This window comes from Haliotis rubra, unplaced genomic scaffold (genome assembly GCF_003918875.1).
Source record: "Haliotis rubra isolate DU_JTF1 unplaced genomic scaffold, ASM391887v1 Scf58, whole genome shotgun sequence".
Classification (NCBI taxonomy): Eukaryota; Metazoa; Mollusca; class Gastropoda; order Lepetellida; family Haliotidae; genus Haliotis; species Haliotis rubra.
This window is the reverse complement of record NW_025767279.1, coordinates 767,748-795,239: the sequence shown is the minus strand read 5'-3', so window position 1 is coordinate 795,239 and position 27,492 is coordinate 767,748. Positions and strand designations below refer to the sequence as shown.

Here is a 27,492-nt window from a genome sequence, read left to right as displayed (position 1 = left end):
TTTTTTGAGAGATCACGACTGCCCTTTCACCAGGAGTCCCTTTGAAGCTACTTTGCAAACACACCCGATGAACAAGAAGAGAGCTGTAAAAGCAGAAGCATATCAATTCTTTCAAGTCTGTCATTTTCAGCCATACTACTTATGCTTGTTAACCAGACATTAACCAGGATTCCATATGCTGTTCAAAATGTTCTTTATAGAAGTTGTTTTTTGAGAGTTCACCTTTAGAATTCAACGGGTACACAGTCCATTTCTTTGTGAAACTTCTTTTTTGTATGTCTTTTCATGTTTTTATTACTCGAACTAACTTACGGTAGTCTGTAAACAATGTAGAGTGGAACGAACAATCCTGTGAGTGACAACAGTTATCGATGAAACAAGGATATGATGACACCAACTGAAACGCTACGCCGCCGAGCCTAACAAATCCGATCCCGTCTGGTTACTTTTATAAGCACAGTCATCCTCTTTGGCAAGCGTGTTGCAGACGGCTAATCCTATCTCAGATCTTCACGGGAGGCAGGAACACAATTGTTCTTCTGATAGTTTACAAAAGTTCAAAACTAAATGAGCACCACTTTAGAGATCTGAGTTTCTCTTGGCCTGAGAATTGCATTAACCATTAGAGTTCACACGTACTGATACAATTTGCTTTAGCTATGTTAAAAGCTAGTTCTATGCCACATCTTCAACTAAAATGCAGTCAGATCCAAATATTTAATTCGCGCAAGTTGTATTATTGAAGATTTTCCACATCTTCAGTAGAAGTTGGATTGTAAATATTTGATTTCAAAAGCCATTCTTCCACCTCTTTCATCGTAAAGAGGACAGCTATGATGCTTGCAATACGTTAATTGCACCAACGCTTTCTTTCGTTCTTCTGATAATGGGAAGTTTTAAAGAAATGAAATGGTCAAATTACACTTTGTTTTCCATTTTATCTCGGCTTCCATTTTATCACGTGTATATATGACGTAATGCCAAACTCTGTGAAATGTAAAGGACCAATGGACGTACTGATCCAATTGTCGTGTATGGAACATCAATACATATTCAAAGTGATATATTATCGGTATTTGTATTAGGGCGGTGTATTGGCAAATACATTGTATTGCAATATATTGCGATTCAGGTACCCGTATTGCGGTATATTGGGAACTTAAGTGTTTGACAGTGAGTGTCATTAATTGTGCATGTCAATCCTATTTTCTACATTATGAGTCTTTAAACATATATATTATGGATCTGTTAACAGCAATCTCAAAATTAGGTTACATAGCCAGGGATAGCATAGTATAAGTTATCACATCGTGTCTCGGGAAATACAGGGTTTTATCAGTCCCTCGTAAGGTTGTATTCCCTCCGGCTCGGGGAATACAACCTTACGGGGGACTGATAAAACCCCGTATTTCCCGAGACACGATGTGATAACGCATTTATCTAGCCGAATGTTTTTACTAAATCAAAAGAAAACAATACGCATCGAATCGACTTGTTTTTATTTATGTGAGATGCCATGTTGACAACAGCTGATCGATTGACCTCAGTGCAGCGCACGTTACTAAAGGCGTGACGGGTGTACATGGGATGTCACGCGTCAAAACTCACATTCTTACGCGTGGTCACCGAGGCGTGGCTGTGGATAATATTACTATACCGGTTCTCAGAAAAAAATTATTGCAATACCTATCGTTTGAAAAGCGTATTGCGATATAACGGTAATACCATGCAGTCCTATTCGTTATACTAAATGATTATCCAGACAATTATACTTTAAACTTTAACGTTCGGGTTGACAAGTTTTCATTGTACGTGTAGACACTATATACATACGTGTACTATATACCTGAACCTATTAATCCCTTGGTCGATACACACTATGCTCCACTACATGTCCATCTGAGTATCTACGAGTATATGAATATCCGTATCAATTTTAGTGACTGTTATGTCTAAGCCAGGTACCAGAGACACACTATCTGGATACACATACACCATTACCTCCATGATAGTGGTCTTGTCATGCAGCAGAGATAGCCTTGCCAGGCTAATTAGGCGTGTCATAAAAGACGGGTTGTGACACGGATCAGTTCGATTGGCATTTTAGACGTTGGTGAGTAATAGGAAAGGTGAGATACTTTATAGATAACAACTTCGTCATCGTATCATATCATAATGTTATGAAGACGTGGATTTCGATATATATCTTGAAATCCAATGACTTTTTATAATGAGCATTATTTCGTATCGCTTCAAGCCTCATTTAATTCAACATATGAAGTGAATGTGTATTCTGGCAAAATATTAACATGAAACAACTGACATTTCAAACAGATAAAATTTAGAATTCACAGTAAATATTTCATCGAGTTAAAGTAGCCCACTGGATTTGAACACAGACTCAACCCGATTTCGCAATCTTGCCTTGACGGAGGCAGATTTAGTATTTAGTGAATATAACTCTGTTCCATATTGCAGGCAATGAAACTCCCTTTACATTACATGCTGATAGAACAGTATGGACAAAATTTAAGGAAAATGATACTCACATTCATATTCTCCATGGGGACATAAATAACCAGTCTTGACACCTCTTTATCCATACAATTGTGGGGCAGAACGTTATTTTTCTTCATTTTTCTTATGAAACTCGACTGAATCATTACTACTGCCCTCCAAAGATTGCCATGAGAACGGTGAAACATTTAAATCCAAAGAAGAAGTCATCCTGATAGTCACAATTGGTAGACACATTGCCAAGCCCTTTGCTCTTTAACTGCTGTTTGTGCTTCGGGACCCTTAGTCCAATTTCACGGTTGAAGAAGAAAATCGGGCTGTCCATTATTGATCAAATAAGATTTATGCGCCCACTTCCTGTATTTCCTCGCGGCAAAAAAGTCATTTTATTTTACTTGGAAGCCTATTCTCAAACTTTATGCCATCCGCTCTTTAAATCCGTCAAATAATTCCAATATTGCTTGCAGTTTGTGAATATTACTCTTAAGTCCGTTTTGTATTAAGTTACTTATGTTGTATGTAATTTGAACATAATCTTTATCGCTTCAGTCCATATCTTCGCCACTAGATTGTTCACCATTCGTCAATATTACAATACGTCATTTCAGCACCTTTCCAGCTGTAAGTAATACATGCATGTCTGACTGTACCAACAGTATAACATCAAAAGGCACGGTTTCAAGTATGACGTTATATTGGAAACACCTTGCCCTTATTTGCAAGATGCGATATCAATGTAAGGGGAATGAAATGATGAAACAAACGTGAGCAAACAAGAGTCATATTCATTTACGACTCCTGTAGTTCAATCAAAACTAGGGCTTAATAATCGTTCACACAAGTTGCATCCACGCGATTGCCCTTGAAACTAATGCAGAAGACCCCAGACAAACAAGAGTAGATCAAAATATTCATGTGCGTATCAATCGTGATATTGCTGGAATATTGCTAAAGGCGGCTTCAAACCATACTCACTCACTCAATCAATCACTGGAATATGACCTTTTACTATCAGCTGTTTGCATCACATGTATTTCTATTTGTTGAACGTTCCCTCGAGTAAAGGTTGTATACACAATTACTTAGTTTCAGGACTGCATCAACGGGTCTGCTTTTCACGTCATCACAGAACATGAAGTGAACATGTCCATGTAAGCCCTAGTCGTCGTCAATCTCGACCACATTCCATCTGTTATTTATAAATAGACATAACGTAGATACCATCAAACAACCATCATTTAGATCAACATTCTCTGGTAACGGAGTTTTGCATTTGCGTAAAGCTAAACGTCATGTGCCAAATGAAAAATATATCTCAAAAACCGACTACATTACATAATCGGAGTTATGTCCACTTACCAAGGTTTCTAATGCTGAGTTCAAGTCGGTCATTAAATGTTCTCAATTTCTGTTTAAAACCTTATCATTTTAGTTCGAAGCAGGACCAAAGGAGGAGCGGCTTTATTGTTTCTGAGCAGCATTTGTCATTGTTCTACATAGAATCTGATTAGAATTATTTACTGTACTGTAATTTGCTGAGGAAACAATACCCACGTCACATTCATTATAGAATAGAGAGAGTTTCAACAGTGATTTAGTCATGACAAGGCAAGCGAAAATGACTTGTGTCAGTAGCCCGGAATAAAGCAGATAGTGCTCACACCTTTAGAGAGAGCTCACGCGGCTTTCAACAGTGTTTTTGGTCATGACAATGCAAGCGAGAATGACATGTGTCAGTAGCCCGGAATGAAGCAGGTATCTAGTGTTTACACATTTGGTAAACGTTATTAGCACTGGTATAGTGATGACCTGGAAACACAGGGCGGATCAGGAAAACACACTCACGATCAACGGATCTTGATGAATGGAATTAGGCACAGGGAACTCATCCGCTTTTAAGGAATGATATTAGATTAAATAAATACTACTATTAGACCAATCTGATGAATGGCATTTTCCAAAAGTCATCAATAGGAAGTCAAGCTTTATTACAGAATTATATTCAGAGCACAGTTTAAACGAGAAGGCACACGCACAATGTAGGGTCATATGGGCATTGCAACAATTCACATCCAATCTTAAAGAAACGCTTTGTTTCAGTAGAATTTACAAAATGAAGAATGGGCTGTCAACTGCAATTGATGAAAGGGATCTGGAAAACTACCTTGCTCAACCTAGTCATTATTGTGTCATATCAGAGATGAGCCCTATAATTTTGAGAATTACGGTTTATCCCAATGCCTGGAAGTGATTACATTCATTTGACAAAAAGGTAGAAAGGTACCTGAGTGTTATGTCGAGGATTTGTCAGCATGGTCGCCCACGTTCATTATCAGAGCTGAAAGAACAGTTTCGGAAGTGCTTGAAGAGAAACATCAAAGCATGACTTCATACTTCTTCATAACAAGTTGCATGCAATCAGAATATTTAAAACTTGAGCACTTTTTACAACTTGAAGCTTGATACTTTAAAACTGGCCTCCTGTTAATTTCACCAGAATACAGGATTTGTTAGGTGCCCAAGGTCCGTCCATGCTTTCCGGATAAATAAAAATATTTCATGAATGTATAACAGGCCATCCGGCTGTCAAAGTAGCGCTTCTTGTACCACAATAATACTTTCGCATATGTATCTGCAGCACATCAAAATTACAATCGTGTGCAGAAATAAACTGTTTTGTGGGTTATTTAGTGTCTGTGATTCAGTGTCTTCCACCCATTTCAACATCATCAAAATTAGTTTTCCTAGAATATGTCGTTCGGAACAGATGGTGTTTACTTCAGTTAACTTCATTGATTGTGTCAATGTTTGATAAACCGTGTATTTCATAAGCTTTGTTAGGTAAATTGTATCGACTATTTTAAAAACTTTGAGAGGTATATGAATAAGATTTTGTTGTTTCAAGTAACAAGTGAGTTCTTGAATACGAACGTCCGTGCAAAAGAATACCCAGCTTTGACTATCCTCAGAACAAATTCTGTTTATCGTAAAGCGAATATTGGGTGTGATCACTGAAAGAGTAGACGTGTCCTGCCCTACCGGCAGCCCCCGCCATACAAAATGTGTCTAAAATTGTTTCGCCTGACGCCGCATCACGCATCGGAGGCCTGTAAGTAGACAATCAAGTATTTAATGGGCCAGAACGTCCAGTTCGATAATTTGGGAATTACAAGTGGTGTGTTACAGTACAAAAACTGGGTGGCCATTTTCATGTCTCGGACCAAACATTTATTTTGGGTCTGAATAAGAATATCTAAACATGCCTCTGAGTTCATGATGAATCTTTGGTACTTCAGTCCACCAGCATAAACAGAACCCAGTTGAATTGAATATTTAGTGTCAGCGCAAAAAGTACAGACCTAAGTTGAAGTAAAGCTTATTATTGTATCAAGGTCATGTTACTCGAGTGTATATTACTTTCTGTAGATAATCCTGTCACTGGATATTGCGTGTAATTCTTCCTTTGACATGTTCCATGTCGTCGGCTCTAAAACCGATTCCCGATTTCAGTAATGCTTCGTTTATGAAGTAATGGACTTTGTTAATGTCAGCGACAAGAGCATGCACCCTAATACATGCAGTGTATGGCTAGCTTGTTAGTATGTGTCAATTGCCCTATCCATTAAGTGGCTTCATACGACATGGTTAGCTTTTTGGGGGACAGGTCTAATTATGTGAAAGATATGCCCAATATGATATCTGATGATGATGATATTAATTGGTACTTGTACAATCTTAGACCATTGGATAGTGTGGGTGGTTTCACGCTGCACACTATTCTATATTGTTACATTTTGATTCACAAGTTGAAACAACCGAAAAACAGTTGGTAAAAGAACCAACAAATAACAAATAACAAAGAGATGGAATGTAACATGAAACTGTATTCTAAAATGTACTATACTTCTCAAATAAATAATGATTACTACCACGGCAGTGCCAAAATTATACGGGCATTACAAATTCAAAGGCAGTATACTGCAGAATAGTGATTATGTCAATAAAAACAATGATGATAATATTCACCGCATTGCAACAATGGTCAAGTTAACAAGCTAGACTGAGTATCCAGGGTTAGAATGATCTTCACACAAATGCTGCTCTTCTTGTCACTCGAGGGGTGGTGGGGTAGCCTAGTGGTTAAAGCGTTGGCTCGTCACGCCGAATACCCGGGTTCGAATCCCCACATGGGTACAATGTGTGAAGCCCATTTCTGGTGTCCCCCGGCGTGATGTCGCTGGAATATTGCCAAAAACGGCGTAAAACCAAACTCAGTCAGTCAGTCAGTCTTGTCACTCGAGAAGAGAAATTAAAGGGTTAGCTCCCCTGATATACCCAAGGAAAGGACTCCAGCAACTTCCCCTACTTCCTGCATCAGAATATAGTGGAAGGCCTCTAGAATTGTAAAGCATTCCAGAACTCTATCTAAATATAGCACATGCCTAAATATATATCATATCACTGCAACCACACGGAAAGCTCAGATAAAATATATTGTGAGATGTTTTGTAGTTATTCAAAAGCACAAACGAATAGTCGGAATCATGTGGGGGTGTTTGGAATGCTTATGATAATAGACACGTAGTGGTTTTCGTAGTTGACATTTGAAGAGTTTGACCCGAACATGAGTACACATTCCATTTCTCAAACTTTCTCTTTGTTAGTTATTTAACGCCGCCATTTAAATGACGGTGTGTAAATGTCTGGGCCGGACACTCTTGTGATTGATATCGTTAGCCTTGACCTACACAATTCGGACACTCAGACCTGCATGAGTGACAAGAGCACCATTGCCCTTCAAATACTTCTCGAAACTATCTCGATGATATAACAAGGGCCACTTTAAAAAACTCATTCTGATTAGTATTATTAAAGGTTCTCAACAACATCAGCTGGAATCGGGTGATAAATGATGTTTTTTCAAGAGTCATTCTTCCAACTCTTTCAGCGTGGAGAGGACAACATTACTTTAGAGGTGTCCCTCAATTACAGCCAAAGAGGCTAGCAAGGCAATCGATTTGGGGTTGACAAGCCGGCAATATTCATTGCGTCGTATCTTTCTATCGAAGGATTTCTAAGTAATGGGATCTGCCTTGCTGATTCGTGGCAGTTAGAGTTTAATGGGGCTAGTTTTTCCATTTTTTAAAGAATGTCGAGGTGATATGAGAAAATGAGAGATTTTACACAGGAAACGTACTCAGAACAGCGACGTATGCCAACTTCAATGATATATTGCATTTTATTCGTACAATGTTTGAGTTCAGTTTCATAAACAGACCCATTCAAAGACAGGGTCATAATCTATTTTCTCTTTGGGCTCAGTTCGTAATAGGAGTGTCTGGAGTATTAGACTAACTTTGATATAAAACTAATATATGATCCTCTTGGTCACCTAACACGTCCATTCTACAGAGTAATTACTAATGTATTAAATGTAGCGTTCACAGTAAGCTCCGGTTATTCCACAAGTATGTTCTCGTTATCATACAAGTAAATACAATCTTCTAGCATCATGTCCAGTCTGTTAATTATAACACTGGTATCGTTGGCGAATGTGGCATATTTAGATCCGATTTTGTGTTAGGTTTTCCGGTCATTTAGTATCCCTTGAAGGCTTCTTTATGTCCGATTTAAAAGCAGTCGTATTGCTCAGATAACTGTGTGGTATTTGATGCTGTAAATACTCTTCAGATATATTTGAAGGCTTTCAAAGGTCAGTGAACGACTGATCAAAGCAAGAATCTTGTCTTATAAAGGCCACTGTCCTCTGATGTATATTTCGTTTTGTGGATAATACTATGACTAGATGTGCACTAGGGGGCATTTGTTTCTCTGTTTGTATGCATGATATGTAACGTATATACCAGTCTGTAGCAGACAAACCTGTGATTGATATCATGAGCAGCCTTCTATGCTATCAGGGTGCGCTGACAGCTACAGTGGAGACTGATCACTGTATGCGTTCTTACAAAGAAAGCGACCTTGCTTGTTACTGAAAGATTTATTTTTTCCGGATTGCGATCCGCATTTTTTATGCCCAGGGCGCAAGGGCTGTAACTCCAAAAGTGGGAACTGCGGTTTGCCATGTGCTTCACTGCGGTGACAAGAAGTGATGTGTAACACTTAAACATATAATAAAAGCCATAAAGGTTATTTCCAGGTTAGGAACACATGGGTTGACCTGAAATTGTGTCATGTTGTATGTTGTTTATTTTTGCTTGACTGTTATTCGTGAACAGTATCCTCATCTTTTGGGGTCTTTGGGCGGATAGGAATGTCTGTTGTTCTTGGAGAAACATTTGAAACCGTGTCATGAATTTATTTATCAAAATTAAACATGTTACATTACACAAGTATTTGTAATGTTTGTTTGTCGCAACTTGAGTCAAAGTAAATGTATTTCATCCACAAAAACCTAATCCAAGGATACTTTCGTTTATTGAATGACATTTATTCTGTAACTTGTGGGAATATTTCTGTGTGGTATTTAGTACTGTGAATTAGAAAATCTTTCAATCATGTTTTACCTTGAACCGACAACCAATAATATGGAGGAATACAAGCAATAACACTGCGGTGTTTAATCATAAAAGGAAATAAAGAAACGTCGAGTACAATAATGAAAAAACCTTGTTGTTATGTCTACAACATTGCTGGTGTAGTCGTCTGGGGCATGCGCCTTAATTATTTCTTATCACAATTTGACTTCATCTTGTGAGTACATTGGAAATTGGCATGTAATGGCATCATACATAATGGTCCAGTTGTAATTCCCCAGGCCCCACAGAAAAAAATGGTAATACCTCATCACACATGTGACAAGGAAAACGATCCACAAAGCGTTTATAGCTCTACGATAGACTTACGATCACCATACGTGCGAATTTCTGGCGTGAAAAACATTGATGGAAATCGAAACGAGAGGTGGGGTTGAAACAACCTATAGCTCAAGGGTAAAAGAGGGTTGTTTGAGGATAGTAGATAATAATCCTGCTGTATCTCTGTGGTATGTTTGTCATCAAATCGGAACAAGGCAAACCACTACGTGTATACAAACCTCCATATCGAGGGGTGGTTCCACCAAATTTGTCACATCACAGGGCCTGACACCTGGTCTAATTTAGTTACCATGTGGTATGTGTAGATCTCTTCAAAGTCTGGTCCAAGTTTCATGAAAGTATGAGTATGTACAACAACCGCCCATCGATGATCTCGACATGACGGCTTGTGCAGTGCCATATGTACTCCTAACTAGAATGTAAGGTATAGCGTGAAAACATTGTGTATGGTTTGTGGTGGAAATCATGCAAAAGCGAACAGCCCTTTCGCTAATAAGAATGTAATATTAAACGACACAAAACATTTTCCATATTTACCGGAGTCAGTTTGTCTATTCTGATTGCATCATGAGCATGGGTATATGGTCCCTATGGAGTGACAATGATACCGGGTGTTCCTCGAAAAGGTGGGTGTATCCGTCCCCATTTTTGGAAATGATCCCCTCATGTGGTAATACAAACATTTTGAATGGTTTACTGGGCACTTGAATGGTGTAACCTTGATCAAACAACGACCGCATGTCGTATATTTTAGATATTCTTTGAAATTAAATCCAGATTGTAAACTACAATACGTAGTAAATACCAAAGACTGGAGCTGCAGGAACATTGTTCATTTAAAATGAAAGTCGACAATTCGGAATTTGAACTCGATCCTCTTCCCAGATTGTCTCTGACCTTTGTAACTCTAAGCCATATACATAGATCCAACTGTGAAACAAATGGGTCAGTGTTACTGTTCTCCTTAACTCTAGTTCCGGCGGGTCAATCATCGAATAGGAATTGGCTATTTCATGGTTACTGAGCCGATATACCTGAACTCTAAGTTTAACATCTGAGCCAAATTACCTTGTATTCATTCTGCCAATCCAATAAGAAATCTATTGAACCGTCCCAGTTCCATCATCGTGCAGACAATACTTACGTCTATGTTCATGATGCTAACATCTACGTAGATCATACATAAATGTTTATATATGATATTATGATCTACTTTGGAGAAGGTACATGTCTAGAGTCGCATTATCGACTTCTTAATCACATTCCCTCGACAATAGTTCCCTCTGGCTTTATAAACAATGACCGATTTGATTGACTTTAAACATTGGTGTGTCTTTGTTGAGATAGAGAGTAACTCTTCGTTTTGGTCAATAAGTGAGTCAGAATTTCGTTTTCATTTTACTCCGATAATTTGAAATTATTTCAGTGGGTAAAATACTGTAAAGGCCAAATGGAAATATACGACCAACATGTAGCTGAACATTTAAATAAATCATGAGCATTACATTGGGGAACTGGTGTAATCCGAATGTACGATGTATACATGTAAACAAACACATTGATGAATGCAAGAATGGCCAGTTGACCATCTTTCCGTTTGAGCAATGGCTGTACAATGATAAACATTTATGGATGGACAAATGGTCATAAGGCTGTTATTGAAACCTAAGTTGAAATCAGTCGGTATCCTTCCCATCGTAACTGTGCATGTATATGTGCACTGAAACTATAATGTATTTACGTCCAACACGTTTTACTAACAGGACACACCCCTATCCCACAATTACACATACGCCCATTGTTACATACATGATAGAAATAATCAGATTATTATTATAGGATATTTATATAGCGCACATATCCAGGCAACTCCTGCATGCGCAGGGCGCTGGTAATTTTTCCCTCGATCATTGGATGTCAATCTCAGCGGGACATCGTATTATCAATCTCAACTCCCTGGGGAGTATACAACTCTTGCAGCCATTGGGCGCACCGGGTTATTGTTCTTTCTCATCCTAACGAGGTACCCATTCACAGCTGGGTGGACTGGGACACATAGTCACAGTACTTTGTCCAAGTTTACTGCACGTTGCTGTACCCGCAACTGGCTGTTTGCACGTATTCATGTGGCCACCATCTGGTCATATACCGACGGATTCGTGGGTTCTTTTAAGTGCACATGGTTGTGTACTGTACACTAGGGGTTGTGACAACACTGAAAGTGTCTGCACACAAAGCTGACTCCAAGGTTTTTACACCCGGTCACAGGTGGGCTCGATCCCGACTCCTCAACATCGCTGGATCACTAGCCTGGCGCCTTCGCCAGCTCGCCCCCGATAAACGGTGCTAACGGCATGCTTATCATACAGGCATTGTGTTCTTATACACATTGTGTCCATTAGTCGGAATACACCACCATCCTGGCGGTCTCGTTTGTAAAATCAAGTTCGAAGAAATTCATTCCTTTACCAAAGATATGTAATCAGTGTTACCAGACCCTTTCAGGTTTTAATTGTACGTAGTGTGTACAGGAAACTACAGCTACTCTGTGCTCTGTTGTCACAAGTCCTCATCACAAAACACAACACACATTAAATCTCACTATCAGTGACCCCTACATCAAGACCAGGTACCAAAGACACATTATCCAGATACATGTACCTTATTAATTCTTTGACAGTGGTCTTGCATTGCGTTACAGGTGGCCATGTGAGATTTAATTTCATACAGCAAAAACCCTCTTTTTTCATTCTCTTGAAATCAAGCAAACCAATTTAAAAGTCTTAAACATGCACTGGTTAGTGGTCACATTTACATTTACAGTATCATTAGATTCATGATCAGAAACATTGATCGTGTAACTGAATATATCATATTGGTAGTAATGACAAAGAAATTGCTATCGGGCATAGCTTTAGATAGATGAGTTCGCATTGGACTGAAAAAATGGCAGTTCTTAAATCAATGAAAAGAATTCCTGCTGGAGGAAATGTGCGACCGTTTTCCGAGTGATGTTAATAGTAACCTTGGGACTCCACATAAATACACCAACATACTCTAATTAGAATAAATTAGGTTCATATTGACAATGTGTAATTGCTGAAATATTAATGAGTTCACAGATATATCCCAGCTGTTTATAACTCTGCTGCACTGATATAAGCTGATGACATGAGCTGGACATGTTATGAATAAATGTAGTGTAGTCTGAAAACTGTTTAATTCCGATGAAAACTGTAAATTCCAATGAAAACTGTTAAATTCCGGTGTCAGCAATTAGGCTTGGAATATTCCCATGGTATGATAGTTCTCTGTCTTTGAATATTTTCAGCATGACAAATCAATATAAGAATTGCATTCGCGGAACGTTTGTGAACTTTTGTGGTCATCCCCGGCTTTTTTACGTCGATCTGGTTTTAGAACTGCAGTTATCATGAAAGTTGGTGTGAAGTATTTGAACTGAGCCAAACATGAATCCTCATTCCTGCAATACCCACCAAACTCCACAAGTAACAAATTATATTTTTGAATATTGTCATGTGGCAGTGTTTGTAGAAATTGTATAACAGTGTTGCTAGTGTTACATTATTTCTGTCACGATTCGGCAGATGGCCGCAGGGTGCTGGTCACAATATGTGTTCTGGGAAACAAGACTAAGTTGGAAACGTCTTGGGCCATTCCAGAATATGCCTGTGTAGCCTGACCCAGAGAGTTGGCGAAAGTCCTGGAAGCATTTTATGCCCATGAAAGGATGCCAACGATTGCATTATTTATCTCCCTTTACATCTCACTCTACAAGAAGACTAGTAGTTCACCCTGGATTCTCAGCCCAGGCCTAGTTTGGCAGGTGACCACTGTTCTAATCACTTCTTTATATTATATTACTTTTGTTTTTGTACTGCTATTGTAATTCTTTTGTGAACTTCCTCTTTCTTATTTCAGAATGGAATAGTATAATTAATTATTGAATATTAATTACTGGATGTGTCACTTTCTGTGATGAGTTCTTTTACGGACTGATTTCCAGTTAAGTTATTGTTTCATGTTGTGAATCAAAACGTAACAATATATCTGCTCTCGGTTACACTGCATATGTTGTCCCCATGTTTGCAGTCCAGAACGTGCCGTTGAGATATTACTGATATGTGTATGACTGTGGCGTCCACTCACGCTCTGCAACATAGGGATTTCCTTTAACTAAGGATTTATCAACAATTCGTTGTCTTCAAACTAAATGATACGCTATCGTATTTGGCAAGTGATTATAGATTGAAGGGACATGCGTGGCCAAGGTGGCTGTGTAGAGTTTTGTTCCCTCAAGTGCCAGACTCCAAGGGACACTCTTCGAGTTTCGAACTCGATAAAAGTATCCTTGATGTTTTTTTGTAACCGTACCAGTTGCTCATCCTTCTATACTGAACAGCAAAAAGTAACGCAAGTCTGGCTTTTGTCAAGTTTTTTAATAGAAGACAACCAAAATCATGTCTCATCATTTATTCTATAGAAAACACTGTCAATTTAACAGTTCAAAGTTGCTGTTGACATTGAATTGCAATAAGTTCAAATTGATCACAATCCGTCAAATGGAGATACCCCTGAACGCGAAAAGTGACAGTCTCTTTAGTAGCGCGTATAGCCACCTTGAGCTTGCAAAACAGGCCGTGCAACGTGGCCTCCTCATTGAGTTCACTAGAGTCTGAAAGACTGCCTGAGGCAACTGGTTCCGCCTCAAACACCTATCTCTATTCCAATTGTGCAAGTGTGAGTGGCTGTCTACCTGCCCCAATCCTCCGTCCAATTTCGTCCCAGAATGTTCAAAGGGAGCCATATCCGGGAAAGAGACGGTCATGGAAAAATGTTAACGTTGTTCTGAGCCAGATGATCCATCAACACCCTTGCTGTGTGAGGGCTGCTGGCGTTGTTGACGTGTCAAAACTGGCCCCTACATATGGCCGTCAGCAGTAGATTCCAGCAGCCCGAAGACGACGCCTAATCGTATGGACATTGCTCCACTTGACCCAAGAACTAAGGCTGCTGTTACTGTTTCTGCTTGAGTTCGGTTCTTTAGATGAGTGACCCGGATGAACCGATCTTGCGTATGAGTTGTCACTCGTTGCCGTCCGGTACGGGGACGATCAGTAGCAACCCCGGTTTGCTGATGATGTTGAGCAAGTCGTGTAATGTGGTAAGATGACAGCCCAATTGCCTAGCTACAGCGGTTGCAGAGCTACCTCCGCGCAAATTTCCAATGGCCACTCACCTCTGCTAAGTCGTTAGTCTAGGCATCGTTTGTGTGGCGTGTACTCCTCCTAGCGTCAATACTGAACTGTGTTTTGACACAAACCTTTATAAAGAATACTTCTGAGTGAAATGCATGCTTTCCATCCAGAACCGTCGACGCACGTGCTAAAATTATGGTTTGGCTGCACTGTTGGTGTGTTTGTGCAAATGGTTCGTATGGACGTCAAATTGCATGACATCATCTCATCTGGGATCATTACGTCACGTTACCATGAAAGTTCCATGAACATGAACGCTTACCTTCATGAAATTTCATTTTTCGAAACTTGCGTTTCTTTTGCTGTTCAGTATATTTAAGTGGCACATTGCTAAAATATTGTTCAAAGCAACGTTGATCTAATGACAATAGATTCACAGACCACTAGCAAACAGCCGCCTACATATCATACACGTTTCATAGCAATACTGCACACGATTCCAACCACATTTGAACATCGTCACACCAGTTCTCTGTGATCTTTCTTATCCCTGATAATGGCCTTGTAAGACTTCAAATCAGACACATTTTATATACACTTTAGATCGATGTCATGAGCTAACAGTCTTCTAAGCCCTCTATAAGAAGATTCTGTCTGGCCGAATTCTTATTCCACTGGGGCAACAGTGGCTGTCTGATGTGGCACAATTCCCGTTACAGTTTTGGTTAAGTAAGTAGTAATACATGCCTCTGCATGTTCACAAGCGCTTTGCCAGTATCATATTTACTGATTCATCCGACGGCATACGCTTTGAACCATGAGGTTGTATTAGAAACGGGTAAGTCGATATGTGTTTGGACTTAACGCACACGCTGGGTTGTTTGATGTAAATTTGTAAAATCTAAAAGCATTGTAAGTTAAATAGAGTTAAACCGAAAATCAAGTTAATAATATTTCCTTACCATTACATACATATAAATTTGTTTTTTGTTGAACTTCAGTTCAAATACAGCACACTCTTTTACTGAGGGTGTTTCAGATGTTTCAAGCCTCATTTAAATCAACACATGAAGTGAATGTGTTTTCTGGCAAAATATTACCATGCACAATCTGGATCTGAACACCGTGTTTCTGGATTTGAACACAGACTCGACCCGATTTCTAAATCATGCCTTTTCTACTGCATGCGATGCGACTACCTTTACTTAATAAGCTGATACAAAAATGTTAACCAAATTTCACGGCAAATGACAAGCACATTCATATTGTCTATAGGAACATAGATAATCAGACTTGACACCTGTTTATCCATACCATGTTGGACCAGAAGGCAATTTTTCTTCCAATGGTCGTATAAAACTCGACGGAATCATGATCATTGCCCATCAAAGAATTTTGAAGGAAGAGTAAAGCAATGAGAACGGTTAATCATTTAAATTCAAAGGAGATGTCAGCCTGATAGTCACAATTGGTAGACACAATGCTCAGCCGTTTGTGCTTCGGGACCCTTAGCCCAATTTCAAGGATGAAGAAGAATATCGGGTTGTCCATTATTGACCAAATAGGACTGATGTGATCACGTCCGTTATTTCGTCCCGGGATAAGTCATTTTCTTTTACGTGGAAGCCAAATTTCAAGCTTTATGCCATCCACTTTTAAGAACTGTCAAATAAATTCAATATTGCTTGCAGTCTGTGAATATTACTCTTAAGTCCGATTTGTGTTACTTTACAAACTATCTTTGTATCCATATCTTCGCCACTAGATTGTTCACCATTCGTCAGTATAACAATACGTCATTTCAGCACCTTTCAAGCTGTGAGTAATAACCCGTGAAGGTCCGGGTTAGAATATTGATCTTCAGTAACCCATGCTTGTCGCAAGAGGCGACTAACGGGATCGGGTGGTCAGTCTCGCTGACGTGGTTGACACATGTCATCGGTTCCCAATTGGGCAGATCGATGCTCATGCTGCTGATCACTGGACTGTCTGGTCCAGACTAGATTATTTACAGCCCGCAGCCATATAATTGGAATATTGCTGAGTGCGGCGTGAAACTAAACTCACTCACTCACTGTAAGTAATACATGCATGTCCAGTTTTACCAGGAGTATTACATTAACATTTCAAGCATGAGGTTATATTGGAAACACCCTACTCGTGTAACATGCGACAGCAATGTAAGGGACTTGTAAAATTAATGCATGAAACAAAAGATAGCGAACAATGGTCATGTTTGAAAAGGTTAACGATATTTCAGTTCTATAGCAGACAGGTTCATTTATGGCTCTAGTAGTTCATCTAAAATTGGAACTTAATATTCGTTCTCAGAGGCACTAAGCTGCATCCACGCGATTGCCTTTTAAACCAGTGCAGAAAACTCCTAATGAACAAGAAGAGATCAAAATAATCATGTGCGTATCAATCGTGATATCACTGGAATATTGCTAAAAGTGGCTTAAAATCATATTTACTCTATCAATCACTATAATTAGCTCTTTAGGTATTAGCTGTGAGCAGCACATGTATTTCATTACAGACGAAAAAGTCAACATGTCCAAATTAACCCTAGTGGTATCAACCACATTCCATCTGTTATTTATTAACAGACATAAAGTTGATATCATCAAACAACCATCATTCAGATCAACATTCTCTAATAACGGAGTGCATTTGCGTAAATTTAAACGTCATGTGCCAAATGAGAAACATATCTAAAAAGCCGACTCTTTTACATAATCGGAGTTATGTCCACTTATGGCTGTTGACAAAAGTTCAAGTCGGGTCACAATTTTACAAGGTCCTATGATTTTGACTTCAGTTGGAATAGAATATTTGACCTTTGATGATTATTCTCATCCATGTCAAATGATAGGATCTATCTGCACACCGTATTTGTTGGTAAATCCGTTAAGACATAACGACCATTTTCAGGCCTCTTATTTCTGGTCTGAAAGATCTGTACGATTATCTATACCAAAATGAGCATGTTAAACAAACTAAAATAATTATTTCCAGTCTCATGTCTCAACCGTCTAAAGATATTTTCCATAACAGTGTTAAGCATTTTTATTTTGTTAATATCGGTCATTAAATGTTCTCAATGTCTGTCTAAAACATATGCCTTTCAGTCTGAAGCAGGACCCACGACGGAGCCGCATTCTTCTGAGCAGCATTTATCATTGTTCTACATAGAATCTGATTTGATATGTTCCTGTACTGTAATTAGCTGAGGAACCAAACCCATGTTACATGAACAGAGAGAGAGAGAGCTTCACGCGGCTTTCAACAGTGTTTTTTGTCATGACAATGCAAGCAAGAATGACATGTGTCAGTAGCCCGGAATGAAGCAGGTATCTAGTGTTTACACATTTGGTAAACGTTATTAGCACTGGTATAGTGATGACCTGGAAACACAATCAGGACAGATTAGGGAAACGCACTAACGATCAAATGATCCGGAGAAACGAAAGTAGGCACATCGAATTCAGCCGTTTTATAAGGACTGCAATGTTATAAGTTGAAATAAATAATAACATTAGATGAATCTGATGAATGGCATTTTCCAAAAGTCATCAATAGGAAAGTCAAGCTTTATTACATAGTTATATTCAGAGCACAGTTTAAACGAGAAGGCACACGCACAGTGTAGGGCCATATGCACATTGCAGCAATTCACATCCAATCTTAAAGAAACGTTTTGTTTTAATAGAATTTACAAAATGAAGAAACTGCTGTCAACTGCCATTGATGATAGGTATCTGGATGACTTCCTAGCTCAACCTAGACATTATTGTGCCATATCAAAGATAAATCCAATAATTGTGAGAATTACGCTTTATCCCATTGCCTGGAAGTGATTACACTCATTTGACAAAAAGGTAGAAAAGTACCTGAATGTAATGTCGCGGATTTGTCAGGCTGATCACCCACGTTCATTATCAGAGCTAAAAGAACCGAATCGGAAGTGCTTGAAGAGAAACATCAAAGCATGACTTCATCCTTCTTCATAAGAAGTTACAAGCAATCAGAATATTTAAAACCTGCGCCTTTTTTACAACTTGAAGCTTGATACTTTGAAACTGGCCTCCTTTTAATTTCACCAGAAAACAGGATTTGTTAGGTGCCCAAGGTCCTCGTCCATGCTTTCGGGATAAATAAAAACATTTCCGGAATGTATAGCAGGCTTGATATTCTTAGAAACCTGGTTGTTTAGATGATATTTCGCAGAAAACTGGATCGTAGGGATTACCTCGGTCATTTAACACATCCAGTCTATTGATGCATTACATATATACTGAAGTTCGCCATCAGGCTGTCAAAGTAGCGCTTCTTGTACCGTAATGATACTTTTGTCTGTGTATCTGCATCACATCAAAATTACAATCGTGTGCAGAAATGAAACTGTTCTGTGGGTTATTTAGTCTCTGTTATCCAGTGTCTTCCACCCATTTCAACATTATCAACATTAGTTTACATAGAATGTGTCGTTTGGAACAGATGGTGTTTTCTTCAGTGTATTTTATAGGCTTTATTAGGTAAATAGTATCGACTATTTTAAATACCTTGATCGGTATTTGAATCAGATTTTGTCTGGAGAGTTCCAGCAGAAGCCACGCATCACTACGATCATTTAGATCACGCTTACTGGAATCCCACAGTCTTAGGAAACAAAGCAAACAAAGAGCAGGTAACTCCCAAGCCAACTCTCAACAGGTGAAAATACATAGCCTAAGGTGTGAGTTCAAATCAGTGCTTTAAACTTTAATGCTTGTGATTACAGACGTGTTGAGTTTTTTGTAGTTATTTTTTAAGAGTGACTACACATTCCATTTCTCGAACGTTTTTCTTTACTAGTTATTTGACGCCGCCATGTAAATGACGACGGCCTGTAAATAATGTCTGGGCCAGACAAGCCTGTGATTGATATCGTTGGCATTGATCTACACATTTGGGACACGCTGACCTGCATGAGTGACAAGAGGACCATTGCCCTTGTAATACTTCTAAAAACGATGATATAAGAAGAACCACTTTAAAAAATTAATTCTGATTTGAGCAGATTTGAGTGCATATGCGTGGCTGTAAATTGGTTTGGCAATATTAAGTTAAAGCATTTCGCAACTAGATTTACGCAGATTGTAAGACTAGGGCGCAATATAAACATCTGAAGTTACATTCCATCCAATTTGTAACAATTTATTCATCCTGATTAGTATTATTAAAGGTTCTCAACAACATCAGCTGGAATCGGGTGATAAATGATGGTTTTTCAAGAGTCATTCTTCCAACTCTCTCAGCGTGGAGAGGACAACATTTACTTTGGAGGTGTCCCTCAATTACAGCCCAAGAGGCTAGCAAGTGAATCGATTTGGGGTTGACAAGCCGGCAATATGCATTGCTCAGTATCTTACTATCGAAGGATTTCTAAGTGATTGGATCTGCCTTGCTGATTTGTGGCAGTTGGAGTATATGGGGCTAGTTTTTCATTTTTTTAAAGAATGTCGAGGTGTTATGGGTAAATGAGAGATTTTACAAAGGAAACGTACTCAGAGCAACGACGTATACACCATATTATGCTACTGAAATGATTATTGTATTTTATTCGTGCAATGTTTGAGTTCAGTTTCACAAATAGACCCATTCAAAGATAGGATCATAATCTATTTTCTCTTTGGGCGCAGTTCTGGCATATATTTTGGGAGCAATAACAATGATTTAAAACATGTGATCCCAATTGGATGCTCATGATAATTTGGTCCCAGGTACCAGGGTTGCTATCAGTAACAACATAGTGGTCACCTGTGATTATTTCATCAATAGTTCTGAAGCAGTATGATGAGCTTTGTCAGCTATAAGTTGTCGTTCTGCAACCCGATCATATAACCAATCTGCGGCAGCGACTCCACTCAAGTCACTTCAACTAAACATACTTACACTTTATCAATACCAACAAGACCAGCCTCCTTATCGAGGGTTCCATGGAACTACAGCACATCAACTTAACCATTCATTCATTAAACAATCCAACTCTTGCAGCAACCACTTGAACCACATCTCTATCACGCAACTCTTGCTAATCCATCATATTACCGCAAATGGCCTGGCCAATGCGATCGAATTCAAACAACAACCAGGCCCTGTTGATATAGACTTCAGTTGAGAGTGAGGACTTCAGGGGTTTCTGAACACTGCGTCTGAATAAGAAGATTCTGTCTGGCCGATCGCAAGAAATGTTATTGTTTTGGGTCCGGGGTGACCCAGTCATTTGAAGTGCCATTTTCCTTATTCACATTTTAGTTCTATGTTCGAATCCCGAATTCAACCTGACTATGCTTTTTGGTTTATCAGTACCATATACATTTACCAAATAATAAACGTCAAAGACAGGCATCACTTCAGGAGTTTTCCCTCATCACGATGACTCTCCGGGACATGGATGAGCCTCATTGATGCCCTAATCTGAATACTTGCATTTAATTCAAAACTGAATTTATGGTTCTCTAAGGAGTATGACATACCATTAGAAATCCAACGAAGTTTCACGATGGGCACTATTTCGGTGACTACATTTGTTACGAGGATTTCAATTTTCTACATCTCTTTTTACCCATACAATAACAAGTGACTGTGTTGTTTGAATTTCCGAACAGGACTTTGTCAGCGCCATATTAAGTGGTGTTATAGAAAGAGTTATCCATGCCACATAAGAACACATTAACTTATAATACGTCGTGAAACATTCATGATATTGTCAAATAAACGTAACAATAACTAGACACTAACTTGTGAACTGCTCGTGCAGGTCAGATCAGGTCATGTACGCATCAATCAAGACGTAAGAAACTATACATTCGTCTGCTTCTCTATGAAAACTTTGCTGATATTTCATTCCAGTAATAAATCGCGTTCGTTCAGTTCAATCAAACTAAACATACAATTTGTTTTTTACCCCTTCTGAAAACCTATTTCGAAATCTGTCAAGCCTGATTTCTCCAAGAATCAAAACTCAACCACACATCTCTGCAGCATAAATACATCTAAATATCATATCATCTTGCTGCCTTCTGTCTTTTCCTGATGCAATCCGAAACGCATCTTTGGGTATTTAAACGGGATACAACAAACGACGAGCCAACTGAAATGCCCATACGTCAATTTTAACAATCGAATCAAAGGATAATGCAAGGTAGCCTGTGCCACTGTCAGTGAATCCCAGACTGACTCCTCAAGAGTCCCAGACACGATTTTCACTGCTCATGGCAAAGCTACCTTTACAGCTTTGACCCATATAAAACAATTCCAACGTCCAAATAACCTCCACGTTTACAATAATCTTTCTACTGGCCAACATACCATCGTGATTTGTACACAAAGTGGGTAACAAAAAGCCAAAAGATGCAGCTAAATCATCTCCTTTCGCACCCTTATCTCAACTTCCTATCCCGAAAAGTAGTTTATACCAACCATCTCGAGTTACACTGGGGATCGTAAACAAAAAGGGGGACGCCCAAGTAGGAATCAATAAACTCAAAGAAATACCTACTTGGGGTGTCAGTTTGGACATTTTGCGACGATGTCGTATATGCGGCAGTTGATTTACTCACACATATCCTGCTTGAATAGGACGATGAACAACTTATAGCATCCATTGTGGCGTTAGGTTCACCACCGAGCATATTCTGCTTGATTATGTGGACTTTTCAATTGCAAGGGATTTACTTGAGAAAGCAGTAAATCCGAAAAGTCTATTTTTCCGTGTGATCGGGCATCTTATCATGTGCTTCGTGAAATAACTTTATCCGTATGATGAAATGTACACAGGTGTATTACTAACTGCTTGTTTGTCAATGTGGTGTGGCGGTTATATCAATAGATTATTAAAACACTTCCCAGGGCTTTGAGCACCGTAAAATGATTGCCTGTCTGTGTGACAGGTAATTTCTACCATATGCGATCTACCTGCCATCGACAAAATGATATTTTATTCATGACGTTATGCTTAATCTTTAGGTAGCATCGTAACGTTACAGAGAACATGTGTGCAAATGAATGGCTAGTGTTGACTATCCTCAGAAACAAATTATATTCCGTTAAGTGTAAGGTGGACAATAGTTAATATGAACATTCTATGAATATATCACTATGTTTGCTTAATGCGACAGCAAGAAAGTTTAGAAAACGAACGTGAGCACAAACAGAAAGAAAAGAAAAACTTGCTGACATGTCATCACAAAAGTATAAATACATACTTGTGTTTGTTTGAACGTCATTTCAAATTACGGTTGAACACTCATTTACGTAGGGACCAAGTTTGCATCAACAAGATTTCCTTTGAAGCTATTGGGGAATGTCCCAGCAGGAGACGTTTGCCTCAGCCTACACATATCAACTGTAGAAGTATCACGTCTGTCTTGCTGAACTACATTCCGTAGACGTTGAGTTACATCATGAATACAGCATCAAACAACATCAATAAGACTGACTGACTGAGTTTAGTTTTACGCCGCTTTTAGCAATATTCCAGCAATATCACGGAGGGGGACGGCAGAAATGCGCTTAACACATTGTGCCCATGTGGGTAATCGAACCCGGGTCTTCGGCGTGACGAGCCAACGCTTTAACCACTAGGCTACCCCACCGCCCCCTCATCAATAAGATCAACATTCTCTCATAACTGGTATTCTCGCAAGCTAAACTGTCATCTTTTACAATTCTGATTTCTCATAGAAATAGAAAACACACTTTTCAAAATGGATACATTAAAAATAAAAAACATCTAATATATGTTTATTGATGTTTCCTGTTACATTGTAGTGGTGCATCATCGGAGCCATTTTCTGTTGCGTTTGAAATCGATATTTAATGCATTTCGACTATTTGTGCAGATGGGTTACATTTCAAAGGATTGTTCACTACTCGTACACGTTTCAGTATTAACTGATTTGTTTAAACATATACACTAACTTTTGACGTGTGGCGTTAAAGTGCTTGGACACAGTTTGCTCTTTGTGTAGATTACGTGAGTCTCTGGAGGATGTACTCTCCGAGAAGATAAGTTGAATTTCATGGAACATAAATGGTGGCTTTCAAAATAAGCGGCATGATAAATCGTTTAATAATGTTCTTTCCACCTACGACATTGTCTTCTTGTCTGAATGCTGTATTGACAATTCGTTTGAACTTGATGTACCCGGTTATAAGTCATATGTAGTGCCTAGAATAAAACAAAGTCAAAGCAAGGAGGTGGAATTATAGTGCTGATCAAAGATTCATTGTGCAAAGGGATCACTGGTACAGAGATATGCCAAAAACATGATTCAATTGTGTGCTTAAGATTTGACAGGTCCATAACTGTGTGTAATGAAGATGTGTATTGTGCAGTTGTGAATCTACCACCTGCAAGATCAACCTTCTATAAGCACTATGACTGTGATCTCTTCCAGGAAATCGAAGATCAAGTATCAAAATATGTGTCAATTGGCAAAGTCTTCTTAGTAGGAGACTTGAACAGTCGCACCCAGCCCAAACTGGACCATATTCATCACCGACGACAGGCTACACTTTACTGGAACAGATCAGCTAGTAAACATAGCATCCTACACCAATGACTCGGAAGTGCAAGCCCGCGTTAACCCGGATACTGGTCGAAACGAATTCGGTAATAAACTGCTAATGTTGTGCAAATCATCTGGTCTCAGAATTATGAATGAACGGCATTCAAATAACATGGCAAATGATTTTACTTTTAACTGTTCCCGTGGTTTGACTATCTAATCAGTGATCCAGCCATATTTGATATGTTTCCATCACTTATAGTAAGCATTTTCACCACGGTTTCGGACCACGTCCACTTACATGTCAAAATGTCAACAAGACTCCGACCTACATCTGAAATGTACGCCACCAGCCAAGTTCAATGCTAGCCACATGTCAATTATCGTTGGCGAATCGAATCTTAACAGAGAGTAAGTAAGAGAAAACTGTTTTATCGATGATAACATTACATCCCAGCATCGTATGTTTAGGTGTATTAACAACTTCACAACTATCCTTACTGATGTCATGTCACCGTTCTTCAAAACATGCAATAGACAAGGGTCACGTGACACCAACTACAATCACACGTCATGGCCGAGACACCAGCAAGCCATGCACCTCGGCCCGGATCAGCAACAAGCCGTGGTTTGATGATTCTTTGAAAACCTGCTACATGGATTATGTTCGTTCGCTTAATAAATTTAAAGTTCCTAGTATGGTGATCTACCTTCAGTTGTTGGCGATCTATAGCCCGTGTTTTATACTGTATTGTCCTCTTTAATTGAAATGTTTTAGCTTTGCTCGCTAGTTTTATTCATATCTGTGATTCTCTATTATTTTTACTGTCCATCGTCGACAGGTTTTAATCTTCAAAACGTTTTCTCTTTATATTGTATAAATTGTTTTCGTCACGATATGGCTGAGATATTGCCGATGTGACGTTAAATATTAACTCACTCACTCACTAATAAATTTAAACACAGTAAGACATATGATAACCAGGCTGAATCACTTATGAAGAAGATCACATATAAAACATTGGAAGGAAATGTAAAAAGCAGTATTTAAAATCTGAAGGTAATAGACTTGATCAGTTGAAGAAAACCAACCCCAAACAATTTCACGCAAAGTTTTCTAAACGGAAGAAGTCTAACATACACGTTCCCCTATCTGAAATGTACACTTATGTTAAAGATGTTTCAGGTAATGGTGAAGATATATCTGCCACTGACTCTAACCTGGATGACTCGGTGGTACCTGAACCTGATAATGAAATATAACACTGCATGAAATAAAGCAAACAATAAACTGTTTGAAACGTGATAAATCTCATGCACTTGATTGCATTATAAATGAGAATTTTATTGAATTTGATTTATATCTACTACCCATGTTACATAAAATATTTAATTGTGTCCTATCCACAGGTTTTTTTCCCTAAATGTTGGGCTTCAGACGTTATTATACCTGTTTTCAAGAAAGGTGATGCTAGTGTTCCCAGCAATTATAGAGGAATAAGTCTCATTAGTTGTTTTGGAAAGTTGTTGATCAGGATTTTAAATCAGATGGTTCTTGACTGGGCAGAGGAACATAAAACTATTTCGGATGCTCAGTTTGATTTTCGTCATAATCGATGCTATATTTTCGCTCCATTCATTGATTAGTCGTACTTTGAATAATAATAATAAACGGTTACCTTTGCGCATTTGTGGATTTTAAACGTGTTTTGATTCAATAGATAGGTGTTAATTATGGTATAAGTTAGCAAAATTAGGTGTTAGAAGGAACCTATTGTCAGTTATTCATTCGTTGTATCTTATTGTAAGGTCATGTGTAAGGATCGGTGATTATGATTAGTAAGTATTTCAGAAATAGTTTGTGCCTAATGCAGGGAGAGGTATTGTCGCCAATTTTGTTTTCCATTTACAATAACATCAGGTCGCTCTCTCTTAATCCGGAATCTCTGCTATTTGTCTTTGGTTGTTATGTCGGCAGTATATCATCTTATGCGTCTGAGATATGGGGTATAATAAGGGATTAAATGTTGGAAGGTTACATTTGGATTTTTGTAAAAGGTTGTTAGGGGTTAAGAAATCAACATGTAATTCGATGATTTACGCAGAGTTAGGTCGTTATCCGCTTTTATTTAAGAGACAATATAATATGATTAAATATTGGTGTAAGCTTCTTGTGTCTGACAATAGTATTTTACGGGGTTGTTATGAGTATTTGTATGAGGAGGTGGAGACCCGTGGTGTTAAGAATTGGGCGTACCAGGTGTAATGTATTCTGTCAAGCATTGGTTTCAGTGAAATATGGTTAAAGCAGGAGTTATCAACAGATTATTTATCAGTTATTAAACAAAGGATTAATGATCAGGCTATACACTTTATTTTTAGTCAGTTGTCCAACTCGTCGAAATGTGTAATTTATAGAAATGTTATCAATCAAATGCTTCATTATTATTTACGTAAATCGATTCCATATCTCTATAGGAAGTATTTATCAAAATTCCGACTCAGCTCCCATAACTTAGCGGTAGAAACTGGTAGATACCAAAACATAAATCTTGCTAATCGTAAATGTTTAATGTGTAAAAATGATATTGAAGATGAGTTGCATTTTATATTGAAATGTCCATCATATTATAATTATAGAATAATGTATATCAAACCATATTATTACAAATGTCCATCGGTATTTAAGCTTATTCAACTTCTTAGTATTAACAATGTTAGAGTATTATGTAACTTAGGCAAATATTTATATAAGGCTAGTATATTAAGAAATGAGTTAATTAGAGTGCAGTAATTGTACATCCTCCTTCATATGTCCATTGTCACCATCTTTTAAAAAACAAACCTGTATCAATACTGCTATTTGACATATCAATTATCTGTACAGATAAAGGTAATAAAGGAATCGAATTGAGAAAGATATCATCAGGGCATTATGAAATCAATGATCTTCCATTAATAGTCCGTCATTTAAAATATAGTTTACATCCCGATTACTGCGATAACTTCAACATAATTCCTTTTGAAGCCATTCTGGAGCAACTCATGATCAAGTCGAAACAAGAATCCCGATCGATAGAACATCCTCACGATACCTTGACACAGTAAGTTACTTTCGGAAGCGTTTTCCTTGCACATTTTCTGGATTAATTCATATTCTCGACTAATGGATGCTCCATTAACAACATTATTTTATCAAATGGAAACATCTTGATTGTGTAGAGTCTGCCGCCAACTTGCTGGTGTACCTGTACGCGACAGACACTTTCTTGTGAGAGATGTTACCCCCAAAATGGGACATGCTTATCCTTTTCACGGGCACCTTGTGTCATCATGTACCTCATGTTCGCTATATTATAA

General features: G+C 38.4%; 1 protein-coding gene across 1 annotated transcript in view; it reads right to left on the bottom strand.

Annotated features, from left to right (window-relative positions):
* The window catches only part of LOC124254735 (atrial natriuretic peptide receptor 1-like), a 733,848-nt gene that overhangs the window by 610,831 nt on the left and 95,525 nt on the right, over positions 1–27,492 (bottom strand). The window lies entirely within an intron of this gene.